This window comes from Zalophus californianus, chromosome 4 (assembly GCF_009762305.2).
Source record: "Zalophus californianus isolate mZalCal1 chromosome 4, mZalCal1.pri.v2, whole genome shotgun sequence".
NCBI lineage: Eukaryota > Metazoa > Chordata > Mammalia > Carnivora > Otariidae > Zalophus > Zalophus californianus.
Genome location: NC_045598.1, coordinates 122,714,815 through 122,728,583, shown reverse-complemented (window position 1 = coordinate 122,728,583; position 13,769 = coordinate 122,714,815). Strand labels below are relative to the sequence as shown.

Genomic DNA, 13,769 nt, shown 5'->3' with positions numbered 1-13,769 from the left:
GCAGCATTCATGCTTTCTGAGATTTAGAGCCTTTCTTTTCATGTATTCCACCTTCCACCAGAATTTCCCAACTGGGTCATGTCAAAACTAAATTCTATCGGTGCCCGGTCAATTGTCCTTCTCAGAAGCCTCATGCCAGTAAAGTCTACTTTAGTTTCTAATACTAGATCATCTCTTTCTTACAATCACTGATTAGATTCTGTAGATCTGTCCTTCCAGGGTTTATAGACAGACTAAAAGTAAAAGGAAATTTAAGGCTTAGAACATACTCAGTGTTATTAGGAATGACTTTTGGAAATGATTACACACACACACACACACACACACACACACACACACACACATACACATGCTCTTAACTCAATATTTATTTTTATACCTAGACTACAAATACAAACTGATATATTCATTTTTATTGGCCATTTTGTTAATTTGAATACCCTTTGAAGCCACATATTTCCCATTTTTAAATGTAAGGTATAATTACCATAATAGTAAAATGTAACCATTTTGGTGGACAGTTCTGCAAATAGTGTTAAATGCAGAAAATGATCTAATTTCTGCCATAATCTAGATATAGAACATTTCCATTACCCCCACAAAATTCCTTTTGCTCCTTTGTAATAAAATCTCTCTAGTCCCTGGCAATGACTTTTCCTGTAGCTTTGCTTCTTCCAGAATATTTTATAAATAGAATGATATAATATGTAGTCCAGTTTTTTTACTTAGCATAGTGTATTTGAGATTTGCCCATTTTGTGCATATCTGTAGTTCATTCCTTTATATATAAAGCTGAACAGTATTTCATTTTATGGACATACCACCATTTATTTATCCATTCCAAAACTGAAGGGTATTTTATAATTTTATAGGTCTCCTTTTCTTTTCATTAAGAAGATTTAAGGTTATATGATCAAGTTTTCCATTTTTAGGTTTTTGAATCCCTCTTAAACTATGCTCCCTTTTAGAGGCTCTGGCCTTGAGATTATACTTATCTCTGAATTTTTTTAAATCTTCTGATATAGCTCAGATTTCATTCTCTTACTGTGAACCTGAAGGTAGCATCACTTCTTTCAAAGCTTACCCCACTTCCACATTTAAAGCCTATTTTTCTTCAAATAAATGCATACTCATAACAGAGTGTGTTTGAGTTTCCAATAACAGAACCTGTTTGAACCTATTACTGCATCCTTAAAAAATCAGGCATTGGTAAATGGGAAGATGTTTGATTTTACCTTTATATCTAGGCAAACACCTGCAATTTATTTCTTTCACAGAAAGGAGATAGGACAAGAATTCCCGCAGTCTTCCCTTACTATTGAAAATTTTCCATTGTGCCATAATGAAAGTAAATGCTAGCTATTGTTTTAAAAATAAATGTCTTCATGCAAATTGGGTTTAATAAAATATTAACTATAGCTCCTACTTGACAGAGTGTTACCCAAGGTGATCCATCTCTGCCTTTATGTATGTTCTGCTTTTTTTGTAAATACTTCATAGTTGTGATTTTATTAGATTGTAATTGGTTGCCATCTTTGCAAAACAACCTGGAAACATTAAAAATAAAGAATCAAAAACAATATTTCAGGATGAAGCCAGAATATAAACAAGCATATAAAACTCAAATTATATCAAAACTATAAGAAAGTATACCCCTGATTAAATAACATCTATTGCTCTAACTACTTAATTTTAACACAAAATGTGTGATGTGAATATCCACAAGCACAAAAAATGTATAAAGGTATTCATTCAGCTGACAGCTTTCTCCTTCAAGCAGAAAATCATGTATTTGTTTGCAACATAAACAGGAAATCTATTAGTACAAAGTTCAGAGAAAATAATGAACTAACCCTCTTTATAAAAGAACATCACTAAGAGAAATCAAGATGCATCTATTTATAGCATTTTGTGTCTTTTTAGAGAAACAGTAGTAAAAATTAACATCTTCTGTATATGACTAAATATTATTTAAAGTATATATCTGCGTATAACCTAAAATACACTTTTTTTTTGCCTTTTTAAGCAAACACTCATACACATAGAGGCAAAGACTCACATGCATATCTACAGCATTCTTAAGTTCCTTGTTATAATTTCCAGCTAATCAATATTGTTTTTCTCAATCCCAGAAAATCTAATCAGAATAAAAGGCATTTTATGTTGATTGAATAAACCAGGACTAAGTTATATTCTGACACATGTTTCTATCATTAAATACTAGAAAATAGGGAAAAAAAGCAAAACAGAAAAGCAATGACATTTTGATAAGCCCTTGTCAAAGAAGGGAAAGACAGCCTAGTCTACAAGAAATGAAGGAGAGGTAAATCACCGAAAATAATTTACCATAGTTATCAGGAGGAAATTTTAGAAACTTCTTTACCATTCTCACTAGTGCACAGAAAGCAAAATAGGCTGAAGTTAAAAACAACAGCATGCAATAAAATGGAGACATACGAAATAAGAAATGAATTCAAGTGTATTAAAATTACTACAAAATGCAAAACCAGAATTAAAATCCACATTGGAGGGCAGAAATTTACATTTCAGAAAATACACTAAAAAAACTGGACACATGGAAAGTTTTCCCAGAATTCGGAAGAAAAAGTACACATATTAAAACAAGAAAACCACCAGAAGTATGGAGAGCAGAAAACAGTTCTCTAACCTGCGGATTGTAGTTTTCCCTGAGGAAGAAGCAATAACTGAAATAGAATGTCCATCGAAGATCTTGTAATCAGAATATATAAAGGACTTTTATAATAAAAAGACAAATCCAATAAAAAAAAGTCATACTAAAAGAAAATGGAACCAAGTCTTTGATTCAAGAAATTTCCTTAAAGTTCTTACTCTGCATATAATCACAAATTTCATTCCAGCCAAAAAAAAAACAGAAAGTGACATATATGTAGTGACATACATGTATCTTGAAAGGACAAAGAAAATGCTCAAGCTCACACTACTGAGATAAGAAGAAGAAGAAGAAGAAGGAGAAAGACAAAGGGAAGAGGAGGGATGGGAGAACAGGAGAGAGACAGACAAGGAAAGAGAGAGAGAAATAAGGAAACAGGCTATCCTCAAAATCACAACAACATGAAATATGCTGCCTTGGTTTGGCTTTCCTGGGACATTAAAATTCAAAAGGACGGAAGCATAATATTGACAGAACTTTGTGAATAGATGGCTTAGTGAGATGTCAACCCCCCTGTTACTGGTGTATGAAAGCAACAGAAGGGTTAAAACCAAGTTATGCTAAGGCTCAGGACATAACACATTTATGTATTCATGTTTATAAATGTTCTTTAAGATTTACTACAGTCTTCTAGTTCCATCCATGTCGTTGCAAATGGCAAGATTTCATTTTTTGATGGCTGCATAATATTCCTGTGGGTATATGTGTGTGTGTGTGTGTGTGTGTGTGTGTGTGTGTGTGTGTGTGTGTGTACACCACATCTCTACTAGAGGGTATTATGCTAAGCAAAATAAGTCAATCAGAGAAAGACAATTATCATATGACCTCACTCATATGTGGAATTTGAGAAACAAGGCAGAGAATCATAGGGGAAGAGAGGAAAAAATGAAACAAGACAAAACCAGAGAGGGGGACAAACCGAAAGAGACTCTTAATCTCAGGAAACAAACTGAGGGTTGCTGGAGTGGTGGGGGGTGGGAGAGATGGGGTGGCTGGGTGATGGACATTGGGGAGGGTATGTGCTATGGTGAGCGCTGTGAATTGTGCAAGACTGTTGAATCACAGACCTGTACCTCTGAAACAAATAATACATTATATGTTAAAAAAAAAAAAAAAGAAGAAAGTGGATTAGTGGTTGCAAGGTGCTGGGGAAGGAGGAACAGAGAGTGACTGCTAACGGGTATAGGGTTTCTTTTGGGGTGATAAAAACGTTTTGAAACTATATAGAGATGATGATAGCTCAGCTTCGTGAATATACTAAAAACCACTGAGTTATATATACCAAATCATATCTTTGATATGTGAATTACATCTTAACAAAGCTGTTGAAAAAAAAAAAAACTAAAACTAAATAAAATAGAAAAGTTGTACTGTCTTAAATACAAAGTTTAAAACAAAACAAACAAAAAAGACTTACTACAGTCTTGAACAGAAACACATTTACAACTCAGGGCTCAGATAAGACGACTGGCGAACCCATCTTCACCGGGTTTAAATCTCAAAGGAAAAAATTCCATAGTGTTTTGTGCAGGGGACCATTGGACTTTGCAACGTTCCTGCAGCTTTTCTTCTGGATCTGTTGCACTTCCAGTCACAGGAAATGAGTTTCTTAAACTGCATTCATGCCCATAGTTCAAACAGAATGTTTTGCAATTTTAATGATTATTTCATACAATAGATGGTGTTCATTATTCCATTCTTGGTAATATTCCTTAAGTAACAATACTGAACATGGAGCTAGAATTACTAATCAAAATATTCTTTTCTTCCTTTCATAAAAGCCAAGTTGTTACAGTAATCAACATTGTCACAGTACTTGAGGAACATTTTTTTGGCATATCTGAAACCTACTGAATGGCATATGTCATTTTTTATGGTGCAGACTAATAATTCATCCAGAAACAAATATTTTCTAACTTATCTTCCATCTAGAACATGAATTAATTCTGTTTAAAATCAATATATGATGTATAGTTGTAACTATAACAATATTCAAAAAGAAATGAGATAGTGAGGAGATATATTAAAATAGAAAATGTAAGTAGTAGTTATCCATAAATAATGGAACTATAGGCAATCTTTTTCTTCCTGAATTTTCTTTTTCCAATTTTTTAATGAGTTCACTTTCACTGAATATTTTTGAAAAACATATAAAGCAAATTTTCAAATGCTCAAGCTCACACTACTGAGATAAATGCCAATCAGGTCAATGAGATATCACTTCATACTCAAAAGATAAGCAAAAACTTATGGTCAGAAAGCATTGAGATAGCAGAGCAATATGCACTCTGGTATCCTGCAGGGAGGAATGCAGATTGCAACACTGGGACTTGATAAAGCTGAAGATTTGTGCTTAGGCTATGCTTTATCCATTTCACTCCTATAAGCTTTGAGAAACTCTTGTAGCATGTGGATAGGCGATACATACACAGATGTATATGTATACACATATACAGGCTCATTGTGCGTATATGCACACACACATATATATACAGACAGATTCAATATATATATATGTATATGTATATAAATATAAATGTGTATATATATGTTCATTGTGCCAGAGTTTATAATAATAAAACTGGAAACAACATAAATGTCCACTCTTCTGTATAATACACTGTAAAGAAATTAAAATAAGTGAACTAGAGCTGCATGTATCAATATGGATAAATCTCAAAAACATTAGGTTCAGCAGAAAAAGCAATAATAGTGTGATACTGCTCATATTTAAATTTTATGTACTAATATTTAAATAAAGCTTAAATATGCAAAACAATACCATACTGTTTATAGGCCCATAAATATAAAGTATAAAAAGATTATGGGGAAAAATAAACACTAAATGTTGCAATGCGGAGGACAGGAGAGAACGGGACTGGCAAGAGATACGCAGGTGTTCGGGTTTTTTTTTTCTCTATATTTTTCTGCATGCTTGAAATATATCAAAATAATAATGCCCTATAAAAGACCAAATCTTTTTAATTTAAACAACTTTCTCAATTATAAAAAGAAGCAAAGTGGTTTGAAAACCAAGGTATCTAGATTCCAATTTTTAGATGCTGTCTCTTTCGATTCTTCATCTTCTGATATCTTTAAAGAGTTATATAAATCAGTCCCTGCTGGGGTTGATCTTTTAACAAGCCACCTTTAAGCTCTACTGATTCATCTTGAAGAACAGCTTGGATAACGCCTCTGCAAATAAAGATGTTTAACACATGTATATTTTAATTGATCGAAGCAAGAAAAGCTTAAGTGAACTATGGAATTGAAATACCCCATAGGTAACAAAATTTATCAGAATGGGAAGAATAGAAGGGAAAAATAACCTGTAATGATTTTGAAATTTCATGGAGGAGAGAAACGACTGTATGAAAATGTTGAAGTCTATCAACTAATCTCCTACCCTGAAAAATAAATAAAATCTAAACTCCGGATTCAATTCAATGTCTAAAATTACAAGGAGCTAGATGTAGGCCAACAGTTTTAGTAAAAAAGAGCACTGTGCTAAATTCTTCATGATCACATTCTATAGTTTCATGAACTTTCCAAGTTAGAGAAGTTGAATGATTTGGGGGGAAAAAACTTTAAAAAGTTTTACAATCACCTTTAAGGCATTGCTTCTAAGCCTCAATTTGCTAATTGACTTTTGGTATGTTAATAAGTTTGAATCTATTAATATACACATTAAGAAATGGCTAATTTGTTTTAGTGTTTTCATTTAATGGAACTACAACAGAGCACATAGAGAAAACTATTCATTCACTCATTAACATGCCTAATAAACATTCACTTTTCCTTATACTCCAGTGGGTTTTAAGGAAAAGGCTACGTGGAAAATTTTAAAGTCACATAAACCTCTAGACAGAGAAGGAAAATCAAATGAGAAATATCCTCTGGGTAACCATTCCCCATTATTATGTTACACTGCATCATTCTACATAGGTTTTTTTTTTTTACTATTTCTAATCTGTATTGAAAAATAAAGACATTAAGAACGGATTAAACTCCTTTCTCATTTCAGACTAGCAATTCATTTCTTCTACTGGAAAAAGAAACTCTTTCAAAAAGAACTAGTTATTGAGATAGTAGATTCACCAACAGAATTTATGATAAATGTTGGCTTGCTCAGGGGTTAGCTTGTGGGACAGACACAAAATTATTTTCCTCTAACCCCTGGCATTTTGATGTGATCATTCCAGGTAGAAATGATATCTCTTTCCTCTGATAATTTAAGACACTTGAAACATACAGCTTCGTATTGTAATTTTTCGAATAATTTTTTTTATCTACGCCAATAATAATCATTAACATTTGAGTATCGTTTTAGAAGATACTGTCACATGGCTGATGCCACGTTCATTCAATGGGGCTGTACTACGGCTTCACCCGACTCCTCAAGAAGAACAACTACAAGGACAACATCGAAATCCAGGAAGACTGAAAGTGCCCGGCTCCAGAGAGTTAGGTAGGCACCCACTGTTCCCAGTGGAAGGGCTCAGGCAAGATGAAATCTGAACTGTGGATGACAAAGCTAGAAGATATTCCAGAAAAGGATCTCCAATGATAAGACCCTGGCCATCATCATGCTGATTCATTGCCAAGAGAATCAAAAGTCCTGGAAGATGCCCTAAGTGTGCACAGAGGGAAGCACAAGAGAAGAATGGGAACAGTACCACTAAGCACGAGCTACAGGGCACTTCTGTCTGTAGAACAGAGCTCAGTTATTACTGTTTCTTTCAGAGATTTACTACCCTCGCTACATATTTTCATTCACACGCTTTCTTTCCTGTCCTCCCACACTATTCCTTCACCTCACTCGACCTTATGATGTCCTCAGGTTTTTTTTTTTTATACTGTATGATTTCTGTTCTGCAGTTTCTCCTGCTTTATGGGTTGCTGTACCCAATGGGAAACTATCCCTGCCTGTGACACACAGGGCCAGCAGCTGCGGTTTCCTCACCAAGTGTTATCTGGGCTCATTCTTCCTGGTGCTATAGTGCGTTCTCCCTTGCTTCTGGAATTGACATAGAAGACTGGAAATTAGCTGGCATGAGCTGATAGATCCAGGTCCAATTCTTTAAAAGCCAGAAACCATCGTGATCATTTGAGTTCTGATGAACGGCCTGAGCTCGTCCCTCTGATTCCTGCCCCTCGCTTCTATTCTGTTTTCCAAATTCATTTCCTATGACTTGAGAGTAATTCTTTTTTTAAAAGATTTTATTTATTTATTTGAGAGAGAGAGAGAATGAGTAGGAGGGGCAGAGGGAGAGGGTGAGGGAGAAGTAGACTCCACCACTGAACAGGGAGCCTGACTCGGGGCTCCATCCTAGGACCCTGGGATCATGACATGAGCCAAAGGCAGACGCTTAACCGACGGAGCCACCCAGGCGCCCCTATTTGAGAGTAATTCTAATAGCACACCTACTTGCTTAGCTGTTGGTGCTCATTCATTCATTCACTCACTCACTCACTCAATATTTATTGAAATTCGTTGCTATATCAGATGCTACCCTAGGTGCTAGAGAGAATCTCAACCATCAAGAATTCCAGGTGATCCTTGAATAACACAGGTTTGAGCCACATGGGTCCACTTACACGTTGATTTTTTACTGTACAATACTGTAAATGTATTTCTCTTATGATTTTCTTAATAACATTTTCTTTTCTCTAGCTTACTTTATTGTAAGAATACAGTATATAATACATATAACACAAAATATGTGTTAGTCAACTGGTTCTGGTTTTGGTAAGGCTTCCTGTAAACAGTAGTCTCTTAGTAGTTAAGTTTTGGGGGAATCAAGAGTTACATGTGGATTTTAGACTGCGGTGTGGGGAGGGGTTGGTACCCCTAACCCTTGTGCTGCTCAAGGGTCAACTGTATAGAGTCTAGTTGGGGGAAACAGACCAGAAGAATAAGTTACAGTGCCCTATGAAGGTGACAAGAGCAGGTAGTACAGTTCATCTTGGAGGGCCTAGAAATGCCTCTTAGAGGAAGAGACATGGAAGCTGAGACCTAAAGAAAGAATGGGATTTCACAAGGGGAAAGGGGAGGAAGTGAGCACTATGGGAAGAAGAAACCACACATACAAAGTCTAGATGTAGAAACAGGCACAAGATTGTTCATTCTTGTAACTGCTGTGAATGGCAGAGGAAATTTTATTTTTAAACACTTAACTCTTCACTGCTCACTTCACTTTACATCAATTAAAAATAAATAAGTACATACTTATATTAAGCATATGAATCATTAAGCACATACTTGTATTAAGAATATGAGTCATTAAGTACAACATTTAACAAAATCATGGACCTGCAAGGATTTTCACTAATTCACTTGTCTCAACTCCCTAAAAAAACTGAGTTATTAACAGTTATTCTTTGTTTAAAGCTACAGCAAGAAAGAAAATGGGCCACTGGAGGTTAGATAAATAACTTTTTAACTTCAGTCATTCATTTAGTCATTGCACAAATATTTAAGGAGTTCCTACTATTGCCAAGCACTTCTTTCACGATGCTTGCTATGCTAGTGGAGGGAAGAAAAGACCAATAGTAAAAAAGTAAACAGCCAAATAAATCATGTAGTAATTCAGATATGAACACGAAAGGCAGAGAAGAGCAAATGGTCCACAAACTTAAGACCAAGTCACATAAAAAGAAATTCATTTAGGGCACCTGGGTAGCTCAGTTGGTTAAGCAACTGTCTTCGGATCAGGTCATGATCCTGGAATCCCTGGATTGAGTCCCGCATCAGGCTCCCTGCTCGGCAGGGAGTCTCCTTCTCCCTCTGACCATCCCCCCTCTCATGTGCTCTCTCTCTCTCTCTCTCATTCTCTCTGTCTCAAATAAGTAAACAAAATCTTTAAAAAAAAAAGAAATTCATTTACTAAAAATGCCATTGAAATCAAACTAAATACTAAAAATCCTTTCTAATAAATGGCATTAGTTATAATTTCCTTTACAACTTACTAAATAACCACAAGTTACAGATTTCACTTTCTAGAATTGCATTTAGTTTATTAGGGATAACAAACAATTACATTACACTACTGAGAAGAGAATTCTTATGAGGGTTATGTGCTCTGGCTACAGAGACCAGCTCCAGACCTTGTTCTGCAATTTTCCATAATCCAGACAGACACCTCTGCCTCTCCCTGGAAGCCCTCCCCCGGGGTCACTGCAGGATGTGAAATCTGGAAAGAGCTCCAGGACAAGCGCAGTGAGGCTGCATTATGCTCAGGTGAGTCTTCTGATGTGGCAGGCAGAGTAGCGACATGGGTCAGAGAGATGTCACAGCTGATGCTCCTGATTAAAGAGCTTGACACCAGGACTGTTCCTCCTTTGCCGTTTATATTGCAATAGCTCTGGACTCAAGCTCGGTCTTCTCAAACAAGCTCCATTTACCGTTCACACAGGAGACAGAATGGAGGCATACTTGGGCTCCCCATGGCTTCCCGCAAGACAAAAGGGCATCTTTAGAGAAAAGAATGAAGTATGTGTGCGCCTACCAAAAATCACGTGTTACCCATATCAGGAGTATTAGTGAGAGTTTATAAGCAGATACTGGCTGCCACTCTTCTGGTTTCTGAGAGAAGCCTTGTTCTGGCTCTTATCTCATCTTTATTATTCCCCTCAGTTCTGCAGTTGTGGAACAGCCAGTTGGTACATGACGGCAACTGGTCCTCTCAGCTGGTGAAGCATGGGGAATTTGGTCTCTGTCCTCCTCCCTTGGGCCAAAGAGAGGCAGAAATCCTGGATCAGTGTCTCTGCTCTGCAGACTCTAATCTCCCCTCTGATGCAGTGGTCCATGGTCTAGCTTGGAGATCATGAAATGTTAGTACATCCACTTAACTTACCAACAGATAAAATCTATAAGCTCCACCTTATCAGTTAAAAACAAAAAGTGATATTTTTATCTCCATCTGCTTGTGCTTATGTCTCATTTCCAAACTAGACCAACAGAAAGGATGATATTTATTGATCACTTCAGATTCCAACACTTAGTTCTTTAAGAAAATTAATTTTTAAATGTAAGACTATTACCTAACGTACATGGGAATTAGTAAAAAGCTTTAAAAGCATGGCTAAGAAAAGTGGAATCTTTCTTTTTTTTTAAGATTTTCTTATTTATTTGTTTGAGAGAGAGCAAGAGAGCGAGAGTATGAGCGGGAGGGGGAGGGGCAGAGAGGGAGAAACAGAATCCTCGCTGAGCCACGTGCCCGACACAGGGCTCAATCCCAGGACCCCAGGATCATGACCTGAGCCGAAGGCAGATGCTTAACCAACGGAGCCACCCAGGTGCCCCGAAAGTGGAATCTTTCTTAGTGCAAGATGTATTTGCACTATAGTTTTTGCTTGTTTTTGTTTGTTTTCTTACCTATATAAATCAGTGAAATCTGTAAGCCTGATGTAAATAAGAAAATAACATGTAAGTTATTGTTTTATGTTTATTAATAATATGAGACTAAAAATGGAATGAACTATTTACTCAACCAATAGACCTTATAACTTAAAGCATGACTCTTCAGCAACCCAAGTGCTGAAGACATCTTTTCCTTAATTCCCGCGAAGGACAGTTTGTATGTGCAGATTTGAGGTGCATCTGTGTGGAGAGGTGCTGGCTTCATCTTTCACAAATTACATATTCTATGACTCATATCTGAGAGGAAATGTTTAATTTTTTGAACTAATGCATAAAAATGCAAATATGAGCTCATTTATATCTACACTTAACATATAATGGAATAAAACTTCTTCTTTTGGCTTACGTAGCATTTTGTACCTTATCAACCACCATTAAAATGCATTAAATGGCTCTAATAATGATGCGCAATTGACCTGCCCAGTACTTCAGCATTCCTAATCATGTCTAATTTCTGTCGGAAAATGAAGAACAGCATAATTATCAAACTACTAACTTCAGGTCCTTTGAGTATTAAAAAAAAAAAGTCCAAGACCATTAATTAGCTTCAACTCTCAATCTTAAAAATTTATGTACTTCTTGGTGAAACCATCAGTTACACAATCCCAGCCTTTTCTCCCTATGTGTACCTGAGATATTAACAACACTTAGGCTTGAGAAGTTGATACTCTGTATGCTTGTTTTTTGTCCATTATTTTTTTTAAGATTTTATTTATGTATTTGACATAGAGAGAGAGAGAGGCACAAGTAGGCAGAGTGGCAGGGAGAGGGAGAGGGAGAAGCAGGCTCCCGGCTAAGCAGGGAGCCCGATGCGGGGCTCAATCCCAGGACCCAGGGATCACGACCTGAGCCAAAGGCAGACACTTAACCGACTGAACCACCCAGGTGCCCCTGTCCATTATTTCCATAGTGTGAATCAGTAAGGTATTCCAATAGGTTTGCTCTTAAATATCAACCCAAATAAGAAACCTAGTGTTCAATGAGTCCTTTGAAATATATGTGCTATCTACAAAAAACGAATAGCCTGATGACATCTATTTCAAAGAAAAAGACTAGGTGATATATTATCATCTAAGAACAATTATAAAGATACGGTAGAACTAAAATAATACAACTTGTTTGACTTTAAGAAAGTAGAATATACCTCAATTTCCAAGGAAATCAAACCCTCTTTTTCTTGTAAACTCTGCTGACAGTGACTAGAGTTTGAGGGTCAAGGGAAACAACACAGGTGAGTTGAGAAGGGAGGTTGGAGAGAGCAGTGCAGGCCCTGGACCAGTTTAGTAGGAGTGTGGGCTTTATTTATAGGCGTGCATTGTCCTATGCGCCTTCCTTAGAGCAATAACAGATGTTTTGCCAAACAAAAGAATCTGATTATTCAATAATTTGGGTATATAATACTATTTGGGAAAAGAAAAAAAAATCTCTTTATTCCAGGACTTTGAAGAGCCTTTAATATGTAAATGAGCATTTGTCAACAATAAGTTTTGAATATACTCTACAGAATTTCTAATTTTCTTTTTCACTATAAAATTTTTTTTAAGATTTTATTTATTTATTTGAGAGAGAGAGAGAGAGAGAGAGAGAGCACAAGCAGGGAGGAACGGCAGGCAGAGGGAGAAGCAAGGGCTTCGATCCCAGGACCCTGGGATCATGACCTGAGCCGAAGGCAGACGCTTAACCGACTGAGCCACCCAGGTGCCCCTAAAATGTTTTTTTTAAGAGAACTTTTCTTTATAGAATTTGGTATCAAAAAATGCACTTTAGGTATGTTTAGGCAAATGGGAGACATTTAGAGATTTTAATCTTAAGACTGACATGGTTTGATTTGCATTTAAGACAGGTGACTCTGATCGCTGGGAGAAAAAGAATGCCAGGTGATCATGAAGCCTGTCAAGACAAGATGAACAAGGTCAGAACAAGGCCAGTAGTAGTTATGCAAAGAGAAGTAGAAAGACTAGCATATATCCAAGAGAAAAATTTTAGCAGGAGTTGGCGATTAGTTTGATAAGGGAGTAGATCCAAAGTGACTCCCAAATTTGAAGTTAAGTGACTAGGTGAACATGGATGGCAACAATCAAGACAAGAATGACACAGAACAACATCATAAGCCAATACACAAACACATGGAAATTATGGTTTGTAAAGTTCTTTCACATTATTTGACCCAACACTCCTAACAATGCTAAGACATAAGCAGTATACAGTTTTTCTTATTTTAATGGTAAGAAAAATAGGATCAGAATTGTAAATTACTCAACTAAAATAAACTAATACCACATGTATAATAAGGTAAGGATTTCCCCCCCATCCCTCAAATCAACTCTCAGTAAAGTGGAATTTTTCCTACATTCAAGTTCTTAGAAAATCTCTCATGGCTCAGGGCACGTCATAACAAACCGTCTTTTGAAGAAACTACATTAGTCTGAAATGCTCTCAACCATTCTATTTGAGTTGTTTCTGGAGCTCAGGTGAATGAATTGATAGAAGTGGGGAGATGCAAGAAATATAACCTGGACGTAGGATTAATGCTCAGGGTTATGTCCTCATACCTGCCAATGTTGGAAATGACTGCACTCAAAAGTTTCAAAATATTGGTTTGAAAAGGGGTAGATTACTTTCTTACATTTTAGAGATCATGACATACCTACAACA

General features: G+C 36.2%; 1 protein-coding gene across 3 annotated transcripts in view; it reads right to left on the bottom strand.

Moving 5' to 3' along the window:
• The window catches only part of NKAIN3 (sodium/potassium transporting ATPase interacting 3), a 608,438-nt gene that overhangs the window by 469,515 nt on the left and 125,154 nt on the right, over positions 1-13,769 (bottom strand). The gene's annotated exons all lie outside the window — the stretch shown is intronic.